The following is a 14,328-nucleotide window of genomic DNA, read 5'->3' on the forward strand; positions in this document are numbered from 1 at the left end:
AACCCTCTGTAGGTGGCAACTGCCCAGACGGTCAGAACCCTCCCTGCCCTCCTCCCCCCACCCAGGCCATCAAGGACAAACTAACTTTGCACAATCTCATGCTGCCTTCCTGTATGGCCGCCCTGGGACTGGGTAATGGGAAACCACGCACTCAGCGCTGAGATGAACTGGATTCCATGCTCATCCCAAGGAGTGTACAGTCCAGTATTTTCTGGCTCAAGTAAGACTGTCGATCAGTCAACTATTGGCAGACCCCAGCAGAGCGGGGAGTGGGAGGGTGGAAAAGAAAGGGCACAGCTGAAGTCTGCTGCCCTGGAGGGAAGGGGAGCACAGGGGAGCGGGAAAGGCTGCCTCAGCCCACTCTGCGGTAAGCACTGTCCATACTGAGTTAGGCCTCCTTTAGGGACGAAGGGATCTTCCAAAGAATACTCCAGCCACATGCCCTCTTTTGCCTGAGGAAGAGGGCTGGCTTCAGGGCTGTATGACCAGTGCCCTCGAATAAGATCCTGCGCCCGGAAGGGCCCGCACTTGGCTGCCGTCTTGAAGTTCTTAATGTTATCTTGGAATCTGCGTTCTCTAAGTGAAGTCTCACGGAACGGTGGAACAGGCACGGGGGCCTGAAGCCGGGACTTACACAGCCCAGCGCCTGCAGCCTCCCTGAATGGGTTCTGCTGCCACTCCCCTGCCTGCTCCCCCCCGCCCCGCCCCCGACACAACCGCGGCTGCTCCCTCCGCCTTTGGCAGGGGCCTGGGTGCCCATGCAGGATGGCGGGTGTCGGGCGCAGGCACCCGTGGAGAGGGGCATGGTGGCAGCCATCCTCACCCCAGGCTGGCAGCACCATGGTGCTCCTGGTGAGCGGCCGGCTTTAGCTGAGTCTAGACTGGGAGGAGCCTCTTGCCCATCCCCCTACCGAGTGCTCCCAGCTCCGAGTGTTGAAGATACCTGGGAGTCGCCCGTTTGCTGTGGGCTGGGGTGGCAGGCCTGTGGGAAGGGGAAGCCGGCAGCTGGCAGGCCCAAGAGAGCACCCGCCCCAGGCACCTGTGAGCTCCCAGCCCTGGAAGGCTCTTTCCACAGGCTCTGCGCCTGGGGACCCTCTCCCTGGTGCCACCTTCCTGAGCCTGGCTCTCTTTCGTCCCTTCTAGCCAGCTCCAGGGAAATAAAAAAACACCAGGACAAGTGGAAGACAGAGACTGCAAAAGAAGGAAAAAGCTTATGTGTTCCTCTGCGTGGGGCGGAGGAAGAAGGAAGGTAAAATATATATAACATAAAACTTACCATTTTACCCATTGTTGAGTGTACAGCGCAGTGTCACTAAACGCATTCACATTGGTGCGCAGACCTCACCACCACCCATCTCCAGAACCCCTTCATCTTCCCACACGAAACTACACCCATTAAACAGTAACACCCCCTCTCCCCTACCGCCAGCCTCTGGCGACCGCCCTTCTACTTTCTCTTTCTACGAATCTGCTGACTCCGGCTCCCTCAGATAGCTGGACTCATTCAGTATTTGTCCTTTCGTGTCTGGCTTTATGTGTACCGCACTGTTTTCCTGCTTTTTGACCAAGCGACCCCGCATCTTCTTTTTGCACTGGGCCCCACGGATTATGTAGTGGGCCCTGTGAGGAAGGCTCCTCAGTTGGCCCTTTTCTTTTCGCTGCCACATAAGAGGTGTGACGTGTTTTGAGACTGTATCATCTCTGCTTCTTTTCCATCAGGGGTTCCCTTAGGACAACTGGGAACTTCAGATTCCCAGTAACTCCTGGAGGCCTCGCAGAGCAGCAGGTGCCCCCAGCTGTTCCCTCCAGCTCTAAACTCACCTGGCTTGAGAGGTACAGAGAATCCTCAATTCTCTGTGCAGGAGTTTCATTGTGCTTCCGGAGCACCGGCGACAACTGAAGGACAGAAAGTCACGCTGAGAGAAAAGAACGCTCAAGATTCAGGATGACTGCATGAATAGTTAAAGTGAAAATTATCTGGCAAAAGATTTTTCTTTTCATTTTTCTGCATTCAAGTGAAAGAAAATGGGATTCCTGCCCTAATGTGAATCCCAAGTTTCTCCCTAGTTTGCCTCACCTCTGCAGGGTTTCCCTGGACGCACAGGAGGCATCCAACAGCTCCCCATGGTGCTAGCCCGTGGCTGAGTGGTTGAGTTCGTGCACTCCACTACGGCGGCCCAGGGTTTCGCGGGTTCAAATGCTGGGCGCCGACATGGCACTGCTCATCCGGCCATGCTGGGGTGGCGTCCCACATGCCACAGCTAGAAGGACCCACAACTAGTATATACAACTATGTACTGGGGGGCTTTGGGGAGAAAAAGGAAATAAATAAAATATTCAAAAGCTCTCCACCAGCCTGAGCACCTTCACAATCTGTCCAAAAACCTCACAGCCTAAGAAAGGGATGTGAAAACAGCTCTAATCTGCGTTACAGACTCAGTCCCAGTGCCTTCCAGGCGAATTCTGCAATTTCTACAGAAAAAGCAAAGAGGTAAAATCTCTACTGCCCCGAGGGGTGCCTTATCTTTTTAAATAGGAACCTTCAGCTCCAAGCCAGCAACAGGGCTTTTGTGCTGAAGAGGGCCCTGGGGACGGCAATTGATCCCAGTTGGGAGCAGCTCTTACACTCACCAGATCCTTTACCAGATAAAACTGATCAGGCAAGCAATTTCCCCCACCGCCTTAGGGCTCATCTAACATCCTGAAATCGCTTAATGTTCTCTTACGCAGAAAATCAGGGACCACAGAAAAGCGGACAATTCTTTTCTGCAAAGGTGGTCTTGACTAATGTGAAGCTGGGGAAACCTTGTGGGTATTTCAAAGTCAAACAGAAAGGAACTAGTTAACGAAGGAAAGGCACTCTGTGGTGGGGCAGCCACCACAGGAGGCACTATGGAGGTTCAGGGAGCAATCCACCACCTCCTTCCAGAACAAATCAACCAGCTGTACCTGGACTGGGGCAATCTTTTCCCTAAGCTTGAAGGAAATCATTTCATGCTGGGAGAAAACAGGGTGAGTGATGGGAAGAGAAGGACTCTGGCTGCCTCCTTGGGCTGCTGGGATGACACTAAGGAAACGCCCGCAGCAGACCAGGGAGACAAGTTTGTCTCCTTGCCCAATCTAACAAGCACTTTTGCCTTATAACTAGTGTTGACCAAGCAAATACTTCTGAGGGCATCTCAGATTCAGTCCTGAGATGCCAGGTGCAGTCCTTGTAACTGGAAGATGCTGAGGACTAAGTATTATCCACACACACACACTTACAGGGCAAATCTCTGCCGGGTCTAGAGTCCCAAGGCCCAGCCACTTATTCCTAGCAACCTTCAACACTGTCAAGCCCAATCCTAATGGATGGGCAGGCTGTTGGCAGTATTTGGCATTCTGCATCACACTCTACAGTCCCAGAAGGTCTATAGGGCCGCCTTCCTCTGTCCCCACAAGAAAAGTCACCTGCTCACCCAAAGGCAGAGCCTGGTCTAGGGCCCCAGTGTCGACCATGACTGGACGCAACAAGGGGTCAGTCGTTCCTATCCCGTGTTCTCAGACAGCAACTGCTGAGATATATGCTCTTTACTGTCCTACCCTGGGATCCAAGTCTAATAAATGGGCTTGGATCTTGTTCCTGAGGATTGAATCTGCCTTGGTCCCCTCTCCTGGCTCCCAGACTTGCAATCTGCAGCTGCAGTTAACCCAGCAGAATTCCAACGGACTCTTCCTGCTTTTGAAACCCAGCTGGGGAGCAGGGGTCTTATTCCCACAGATTCACCTCTCTCTCTGCCTGTCCTTGAATTCTCTGTCCCTATCATCTCCCTTGGGGGAGGGGGGGCGTTTTTTAGTCCTATGACACCACTTTTTTGCCTGATTGCCACTGTTGACTCTGACTTCAGATACAGTGTTTTGCATGAGGGACCAATAAATCACAGGAAAGAAAGGGAAATGGCGGGCCAGCCCTGTGGCCGAGTGGTTAAGTTCGCGTGCTGCACTTCGGTGGCCCAGGGTTTCACCGGTTCAGATCCTGGGCACAGACGTGGCACCGCTCATCAGGCCATGCTGAGGCAGCGTCCCACATGCCACAACTAGAAGGACCCACAACTAAAAATACACAACAAGGTACCAGGGGGCTTTGGGGAGAAAAAGGAAAAATAAAATCTTAAAAACAAAAAGAAAGAAAGGGAAATGGCATTTTAAACATATGAAAAGATGTATAACCTTACTTGTAATAAGAGAAATTAACATTAAAACTATATGGAAATGGGGTCAGCCCGGTGGCACAGCAGTGAAGTGCGCACATTCTGCTTCAGTGGCCCGGGGTTTGCCGGTTTGGATCCCAGGTGTGGACGCGGCACTGCTTGGCACGCCATGCTGTGGTAGGTGTCCCACATATAAAGTAGAGGAAGGTGGGCACGGATGTGAGCTCAGGGCCAGCCTTCCTCAGCAAAAAGAGGAGGATTGGCAGCAGTTAGCTCAGGGCTAATCTTCCTCAAAAAAAAAAAAAAAAAGGAAAAAACTATATGGAAATTATTTCAAAACAAAGTTTTAAAAAAGCTATCCTGAGATCCCATTTTTCGCCTATCAGACTGATAAATCAAAACGGTTGATCCCGTTGTTGGGAAGGATGTAGGGAAATCAGGTTAAAGTGGACATATCCTTTGACTCAGCAATCTACTCATGATAGCTCATCTCAAGGAAATACTCACCGTGGAGAAATGATGTCAAGGATACTCTTTGCAGCGTTGCTTATAACAGCAAAAGTCTGAAAACAGCCTAATGAAGGACCATTTAGATAAATTATGGGAGAGTCCTGCTGTCTCAGGCTCCTCCAAACCTCAGCACTGCGTGGGAGGGTTCTGGGTGGGCTGCTCTGGGGACCCCTGGGATGGACTGGTCACACAGTGTGGTAGGCTGAATAATGGCTCCCCAAATATGTCCATGTCCTAATCCCCAGAATCCATGACTGTTATATTCTATGGCTTGGAGGGATTATATGACAGATGTCATTAAATGAAGGATCCCGAGATGGGGAGACTATCCTGGATGATGTGGGTGGCCTGATGTGATCCTTATAAGAGGGATGCAGGAGGAGACAGAGGAGAAGGTGCTGTGGTGACAGAAGCAGAGACTGATGTGCCTCAAAGATGGAGGAAGGGGCCAAAAGCCAAGGAATGCAGGCGGCCACTAGAAGCTGAAAAAGGCAAGGAAATGGTTTTTCCCCTTAGAGTTTCCAGAAGAAAACAGCCCTGTTGATACCTTTAAAACAGTGAAACTAATTTCTGACTTCTGACTTCCAGGAGTGTAATAGAACAAATTTGTGTTGTTTTAAACTATAAATTTGTGGTAATTTATTATAGCGGCAACAGGAAACAAATAATATAAGGTATCCTAGCCTTGAGAGCTCAGAGCCATTGACCCAGCCCAGTCTGGCCCAGGGACCAGGAGGGCTTCTGAAGGAAGTACCTACTGAAAGGGAAACCCAGTCCCTGCTCCAGTTCTCCGTGTCCCCATCCATTCATTGGCACTGGAAATTACCTCCTTCAAGAGTAAGGGAGAAGTCACACTACAGAGAAGTCAGACCAGTAGGCCCCTAGGAAACAGAGACCCGGATCTTCCACTCAGAGATTAGTTCACAAAAAGGCACCAAAAGGCCTCCATCCACACTGGTAGCCCTCACAAGGGCACCAGTATCATATGACCCACTGACATTTCCACCTTTTACAGAGATTCTCCCAGGTTCCTGTTCTTTCCGGACCCTGAGTTTGGATTTCTGGAGCACAAAGATGCTCTGGCTAGACGGTCATCCTCTGCAAGTTGAGTCACAAGGGTCCTTCCTGGCGGGAGGGAGACCACCTGCCCAGGAAGAATTCTGAGGATGACCAGGTGGTGACTTCCTCCTGCGAACACACTTTCCCCACTGCCAGTCTGGGAGTGCTGACACCCCGCCAGGAGCTGGCACGGTGGGGAAGGCACAGAAGCCCTTCCTCTCTCCTCCCCTAGGGCTCTATTTTGATTGTGCTGTGTATCTGCTCTCCTTTCTTTCCTGTTAGAGATCGAAGAGAACCATCTTTCGACTGGAGAATTATTGATTTTGAAAATAAAAATATAAATGAGGTTGTATATTAACAGTAACTGGTATATAAAACAGAAAAACAAAAAAAGTGCTCTCATTTTGGAGGAACAGGCCCAGAGAAAATAATTTTTATTTACACTGTACATTTCAGTGTGACATTTCCCATTCTGGAGCACTAACTATGGACAACCTTATATCTGAGACAAGAAAGTAGTGAGTAGAACTGAGGGAAGATGCAAAGAAATGCAAAGCCACAGCAACGGAGCATCCTATGATATTATCACATTCTGGACCATGTGACGGCGCTGCTACCATCTGTCCTCTCGCAGGTGTGGATCCTTCTGCTGCCGTCTACTCCACTGCAGGTATGGATGCTTGCCACCGGCTGTGGGTAGAACAAGACGCACATACCCTCTGATCAGCCCTGGTGACAATCAGCCAAATCAGGAGTGAACGCCTGTCCCAGATGTGTGTTAGTAAATACGGGGAGGCCACCCGCCTTCTACTCGCACTGCTCTCAAGGCGGTCTGCAGCCTTTGTAACGTAGCTACTGTTCATCTCCACCAGCCATCTTCTGGAGGGAGAGCAGAAGCTTGCTCATCTTCTCCAACCTATCGATTGTTCTTAAGACTCCACTAATTATGGTTATCACAGTGTGAAGAGAAAAAGAAGGAGGAAAAGCAAGCAGCTCACTGGCACAACATTCAGGATCTCCTACATCTCACTCTCCAGATTGACAGCAGCCTTGAATGAAAAGGAGAATAGCTGCACTTTAAAAGAGAGGATCAGGGCCCGCCCCATGGCCGAGTGGTTACGTTCCTGCGCTCCACTTTGGCGGCCCAGGGTTTCGCTGGTTCAGATCTTGAATGCAGACATGGTACCGCTCGTCAGACCATGTTGAGGCGGCATCCCACATGCCACAACTAGAAGGATCCACAGCTAAAATATACAACTATGTACTGGGGGAAACTTGAGGAGAAAAAGCAGGAAAAAAAAAAAGGGAGGATCAATACTATATTAAGTTTGAGATGCTCTCCTAACATTCCAAATCATATCCAATGTTGTAAAACAAAGGATCATCACCCCAGGAAATTTTAAAATGAATTACTGAAAAGGAAAAACAAAGTTTAATTAAATGATTAAAAGAGAGCCAGGGCCAGCCCCAGTGGGCCTAGTGCTTAAGTTTAGCGCACTCAGCTTGGGTTGCCCAGATCTGGTTCCTGGGCGTGGACCTACACCACTCATCTGTCAGTGGCCATGCTGGGGCGGCAGCTCACATAAAAAAGAGGAAGATTGGCAGTGGATGTTAGCTCAGGGCAAATCTTCCTCAGCAAAAAAAAAAAAAAAAGAGAGAGAGAGAGAGAGAGAGAGGGAGAGAGAACCAGCCCTGATGGCCTGGTGGTTAAAGTTCAGCGCTTACTGCTTCAGTGGCCTTGGTTCACTTCCGAGTCTCAGAACCACACCACCTGTCTGTCAGTTACCATGCTGTAGTGGCAGCTCACATAGAAGAACTAGAATGACTTACAACTAGGATATACAACTATATCTTTCCCTGCCAAAAAAAAAAAGGTAAATGATTAAAAGATACATTATGGACATAAACTTTTTGGGGTGATAGAAATGTTCTAAAACTGGACTGTGGTGATGGTTGCATAACTCTATAAATTCACTAAAAATCATTGAATTTTATAGTTTCAATAGGTGAATTTTATGTATGTAAATTTACTTCAATGAAGCTGTTTTAAAAAAGAAACCTTTTAGGGGCCAGCCCCATGGCTGAGTGGTTAAGTTCGCACATTCTGCTTCGGCAGCCCAGGGTTTTGCCGGTTCGAATCCTGGGCGCGGACATGGCACCACTCATCAGGCCATGTTGAGGCGGTGTCCCACATGCCACAACTAGAAGGACCCACAACTAAAAATACACAACTATGTACTGGAGGGCTTTGGGGAGAAAAAGGAAAAATAAAATCTTTAAAAAAAAAAGAAACCTCTTTAAAAAAAAATAGGTTCATCCAGATGGTGGAATACTATGCAGCCTTTACAAAGAATGAGGCAGTTCTGTATACATTTAATATGAAACAATCTCCAAGAAATATTAAGTGAAAAAGCAAGGTGCAGAACAGTATGTATAATGTGCTATAATTTCTTTCTTTTTTTTTTTTTGAGGAAGATTAGCCCAGAGCTAACTACTGCCAATCCTCCTCTTTTTGCTGAGGAAGACTGGCCCTGAGCTAATATCCATGCCTACCTTCCTCTACTTTATACGTGGGATGCCTACCACAGCATGGCTTTTTTGCCAAACGATGCCATGTCAGCACCCAGGATCCGAAGCGGCAAACCCTGGGCTGCCAAAGTGGAATGTGCGCACTTAACCGCTGCACCACCGGGCTGGCCCCTACATGGACCATTTCTGAAAGGATATACAAGAAAACAGTAATGTTGCTTGCCTCTGGAGAACAGGCTGGAAACTGGGGGTGAGAGGAGACTTACCTTTCACTGTATATCTTTTTGTGCTTTTTGAATTTTGTATTATGAGCTTTTAATTGTCTATTTAAAAATAAATAAAATTGTTGCTTGTTTTCAAGAAAGAATCTTAATGACAGACCCTCTACCTCAAGTAAATAGCACTCTGTTAAAAGATTTTCTCTTTGATCATCAAATTTGAGCTATAGGCCTTAAATATAAGGTTTGCTGATGCAAGTGGATTAAAATAAAATAGTTTGAATTTGGGCTTCACCGTTAGGTTAGCATGTAAAAGTATGATTGGCTTTTAGCAATACATTCTTTGAGGACTGGTAGACTACTCGCCTGGGGTACTCACTCCTGAGTATCCAGACATGCTCCCCGTCAGGACTGCACCCAGCAGCCCCCATAAAGAGAAAGGGCCCACTGGTCACTTCTCCAGGTCAGCCTGAGGTAATGGACAGGCACAGGGACTCTGCCCCATTCAGATGCACACAGAAGTGCTGTGCCTCCCCTGACCTGACAAAGAAGGACCCAGTTTCCTTGGGAACTCACAGGCTGACAAGGTGACTCAGCGCCTTTGTCTACAATCAGTGTGTGCCACTACTCTGGAGAAGTTAAGAAACAACTCTGCCCAGAGGGGTTAAAAAAACTGTCGCCTTTAACTCCCTCTTTTGGCTAGCTTTCTTTCTCTTTCTTTCTCATTGGCCATCAGAAGAACACGAGGAGGGAATAAAACTCACTGTTTCTTACTCATTCCAGATGTTGTGACTAAGGACCTACTCACGAGGAGGAAAAGGAGCCTGTTTCTAGCTCCACCTCCCAAACTAGGAAGTTAGTCCTTAGTCAGCCTAATGCGCTCAACCACTAGGAAAATTCTTCAAGTTTTCCTAAACAACTCTTCAATCAGTGACAAACCCAGACTGAATTACAGACTAGGCTTAATGATGCAGCAACAAGAATGTATGATCTTCAACTACATGTAAAAGCATGGATGATCCTCACAAATATAATGCTGAGCAAAAGAAGCAAGACACAAAACAGTACAGGCAAACCTGTCCTCACTACTGGAGTCAAGATAGCAGACACCCGTGGTGAGGCGGTGGGGTCAGGGGTGAGAAGAAAGCCCAGAGGGGCGCAGGTAGGGCCAGCCTCCTGGGCGTGTGCAATACTACTCGCACCTGTACTAGTGCTAGTTAATGTAATTAGACAACAAAATAAGGGTCATAAATACTAGGAAGAAGGAAAGAATTATTATCAATTATATGATTGTCTACCTAGAAATCCAAAATAATCAACCAAAAAATTGTTAGAAACGACACAAGAGCACAGAATATTTTTTGTGTATTTCTTTTATACTGGCCATTTTTCTGTGTTTTTGTGTTGTTTCTAACAATTGGTTGACAAGCACAGGGGCACAGGCGGCCCTGGAAGTCAGCAGAGCTTGGCAGTGGTGGGAGTGAGGGTGGCGTCAAACACTTCAGGCTTGGCTGCTTCAGAAACTTTGCAGGCAGGGCAGGTGCCCCCGTCAGTGCTGGCAGGAGCATGCGTGAGCAACTCGAACCCCCAGACTGAGCTCCTGGCTCCGTTAACTCCCTGAAGCTCGTAAGCGGGGATGAAGCCTTTTGTTCTGCGCTGAGAAGTGAGCCGACAGTAAATCAGAGGGATTTGGCAGCCCTCTTCCCTCTCAGCGCCTCACCACAGACCGCAGCCAGAGCTCAAAGCTGCTCGTCTGAGACGAGCAGGAAGGCCAGTGCAGATGAAGCAGCCAGGCCAAGAAAGCAGAAGCAGAGGCTTCTTTCCCAAGAGCAAAGCTGGAAGCGGGAGGTCGGGATGTGGGGATGGGGGGCGGGCTCAGGCATCAGCGACCTGAGAGAGAGGAGAGCTCCAGGTGCTTCAGAAAAGGCAGGTGCGTGGGTCTTCAGGACGTGTGCCACCATCCTGTCTGTCCTATCCTGTTTAGAGACAACGGGGAGGCCTCTCTCCCGGCTCTCCCTTTAGCTGGCACCTAGGCGCTTTGACTTGTTCTCTCATTCAACCCGTACAACCACACTGAGCAGTGAGTTTTTTTGACAATTTTGTGTATTTATCCAAATGTCTTCCCGGTGGTAAATATCTTTGCTTTAGGCTAATTTTCCTGTGTTTTGTTTTTTTTCAAAAATGGAATCATTATACGGTTTTGCAACTTTTTTTCATTATAGCTTAGATAGTTTTTTATTTTCTACATGTAGTTCTATCTCATTATTCTGCAATCTGTGGTTACTTACTATTAAACGGAACTTTGGGTGGCTTCCAGTTTTTGGTATTATAAACAATGCCTAGAATCTCCGTTTGGCTGATTCCTCACTTATTCCGGTTCCTGCTCAGATGCCTCCTCCTCAGAAAGGCCTTCCTAGATGACACTACTTAAAATAGCACTTCCCTCCCCCTAAAATAAAAATAAACTACCACCTCCTTCCCATCCTCTAACACTTCTTAATCCCTTACCCCCCCTTTTTTACAGCACTTATCACTATTTGATATTTTTTTGTACATTTATTTATTTATGTATTGTCTGTTGCCACCACAGGCCTCACAAGTTTCCTGAGAGTAAGGACTTTGTTTCACTGCTGTGCTCCCAGCACCCAGGGTGCCAGGCCCACAGGAGAATCTCATTAAGTGTTTACTGAATGAACTAATACAGAGATAAACATTCTTCTACGTATTTTTGCAAATCTGCACAGATGTTTCAGTCGAATTGCTAGGTCAAAGAGAATAAATATTTAAATTCTAACAGACATCATCAAGACAATCTTCTGAAAAATGGTACCAGTTTACACCTACCTACATGGCACATAAGAATGCATTTGCCCACACCCTCCACAGCAAGACAGGATAATATCAATCTTTGTCATCTTTCCTCTTAATTTTAGAATTTAAAGTACATGTGGATTGATGATAAAACAAAAAAGGAAAGGTGCAAGTCTGCCTCTCTCTGGATCCCACCCCCCTCATTCACACCATCCAAGCTGTGTGCCCTGCATTACAGTGCATAAGCAGTCTCGCCCACCAGCTGGGGCCAGTGACCTTGCTTTTGTCAAGTCTGCTGATTAGTTGTCACCCTCGCCTCACCCCATTCTTGCTGGGGGAGAAAGAGCCAGTCTTTAAGCCGCTGGTGATACAGTCTCAGTCATACTAGCTGTATGACTGTGTGACGCAGGCATTTCACCTATCTGGCTTTCATTTTCTTCATCCATAAAAATGTGAACAAGGAAATCTCTCTTGGAGGGTTCCTGTAAAGATTAAATAAGATAAATATGTAAAGCATCTGGCTCTGCCTGCCATAGCTGGCACTATACCTTTCCCAGCTCCCTCAAAAGCACCCCAGCTGTTTGTAGCACTGATGTTTCTCCTATTCTGGCTGGTAGGAAGGCAGTGGGCAGTGGGTAGGACATGGATGGCGCCTGAACATCGTAGGCGCTCAGCAGATGACTGCCATTTAGAGTGGACTTCTGCATCTAGGAGCTAGTTCATCCCTGCCCATCGTATCACACACTACTGGGTACTCTCTACCCAACCAGCTACTGGATGAGCTCATCTCTCAACCCTGTCTGAGCTGAGCAGGGCCCTTTACAGAACTTTAAAAGTGACTCACTACTGAGTCATCAAAACATAGCAATACCCAAACACGGTCCTGTTGCTACACAAAAGACCAGCATGGGATGTCTGCCTTATCTCCTCCCGCTCTCCTCCTGAGACAGGGCCCCTTGACTCACTGGAGAAGAGTCATCCCATCTTTTGTGCCACAGTAATCTGAACAGAGCTGGTTTCAATAATCACATTGTGGCCAGCGAACAACTCGCAGTCCTCGTGGTCATCCTGGTCATTTCCTGTGTGTGTTACTAACCCGAGAGGAGAGGCAATTAATCAATTACCAGAATGTGTATTGAGCCCCGGCATTCCGGTGGGCACTCACGATTCCTCCTGTTTATAACATTTCTGTGAAGTGACCTTTTCAGTTATTGAAACTCATTAAGAATATAGAGAAAAGCAGCCCTTTGTGCCTCTGTAAAGGGGGAAAAAAGAATATTGGAGAAAATAGGGCTACTTGGTTCCATTGCAGTAGAGTGAGTTTTCAATTAGCAAACAGGAAGCCTAGTGTTTTGGCTAATTGCTTTACAGAGCCATGGTTTTAAATGTGTTGGTTGAGAACTCCTCTCTTATCTAGGAAATGATACGGTCAGTGGTCCGTATTTTTTCTTGGGAGAAGTCTTAAAGTTAGTACCATTGCCCCAGGCCTGGCTGACTGCAGTGGACTATCAAGTCTTTCAAGATTCAGGGCCTGTGTAACGGCTGAGATAACTGCAAGCAGGCCTGAAGGCTTCTCTAACAAGGCTGGTTATAGCCAAGGTTTTGCCTAAGTACAGACGCAACTTTTAAGTACCCTAGCATGGTCCCTTGTAGCTGAAGACCTCAAGCAAAACTGAATGAGAATCTTAGATCCTCAAACTTTTTGTACGTAATCCATATAACTGACACAATCCATACCTAAAGGATATAATGAGATCTGCCCTTGATCTACCTTATACAAATGTTAGAAGGGTAAATGGAAAATAGTATGTTGGTAGTCCTTAAAGATTAATTAGGCATGACCAGAAATAATGTTTATTTCATTAAAAGACGAGCTAGTCACTTTTCCCAAGCTACGCTTCTTAAGTTCTTATAATAATATCAATAATATTTCTGTTCTGATTTGATTATCCTCGCTGGTTGTACACACACTCAACTGTCTATCCATATTAAGCAAACTTACTTTGGGGACACCAGGAGTCACATGTTGCATATGCTGACTATAAAGCCATTCACAAGTGTAGATTATTCTCAAACAACATGGCTATAATTAAAAGTACACATAACATTTATTGAACGTTGTAAGGGACAATGGTAGTCTCACATTTAATCCACGCAACAGCTAAGGAGAGACTGGATTTGATCACACTGTTCTTCTTCAGGTGAGCTGATGAACATGTGGTGAAATGGTCCAATATCGCCCATCAGAGGGTGCTGAGGCAAGTGAGGGGAGAGAAATCTCATCTAGACCCGACAAGTCAAACAGGAGCAGCGGTAGGAGTCACCACATTCTAGCCTGAGATCTGGATTCCTGGGGCCAACCGGCAGTTGGTAACGTTAGAGCCGGGGGGAGTGAGGTGAGTCTTGCTGAGAACCAGCAGGAGGGGACAGGTAAAGATAACAAGGAAGATGAAAGACAGTTGAAGATTTTTAGCATATTAGTTTTTTAAGTGAAAAACAGATTTGACCAATGTGATTTTTTTTTTTAAATTAGAAATCTATCAGAGTAGGCTCTTGTTTAGGGAAAGTTACTATTTCTCTAGAATCAAAAGCATAAGCTAGAAAAGATTCAGCTTTGGGTAAAACCTGGCTATTCTTATGAAACATTCCTACTGATTTTGCATCACTGTGAAAAATTAGTTCCTAGTTCTGAAGGACCTTTCATTCAAAAGTGCAAGGCTTATGTTAATAAGCATATGCACATATATTCATGTGCTCTCTATATAAGAAGCATTTGAGAGGGTAATTGAGGGATCTCAATTATAAATCTTCAGGGCAGGAATCTTGCTTATTTTGCTGCTAAGGAACGTGAATGGGCTGACAATAGCGGTAGTAAAGCCTTTTACTTGCTAAGTCGTCTGTCTAAACAGGATAAACAGGTTAAATTTGTTCTCCCAACACCTAGAGGCAAGATTTTTACTCAGTTATTACAACATCACCACAAGCATGTGGATTCTGCAAAAGTTGCCTAG

The sequence above is a fragment of the Equus przewalskii genome, chromosome 6, assembly GCF_037783145.1.
Source record: "Equus przewalskii isolate Varuska chromosome 6, EquPr2, whole genome shotgun sequence".
Taxonomy (NCBI): Eukaryota; Metazoa; Chordata; class Mammalia; order Perissodactyla; family Equidae; genus Equus; species Equus przewalskii.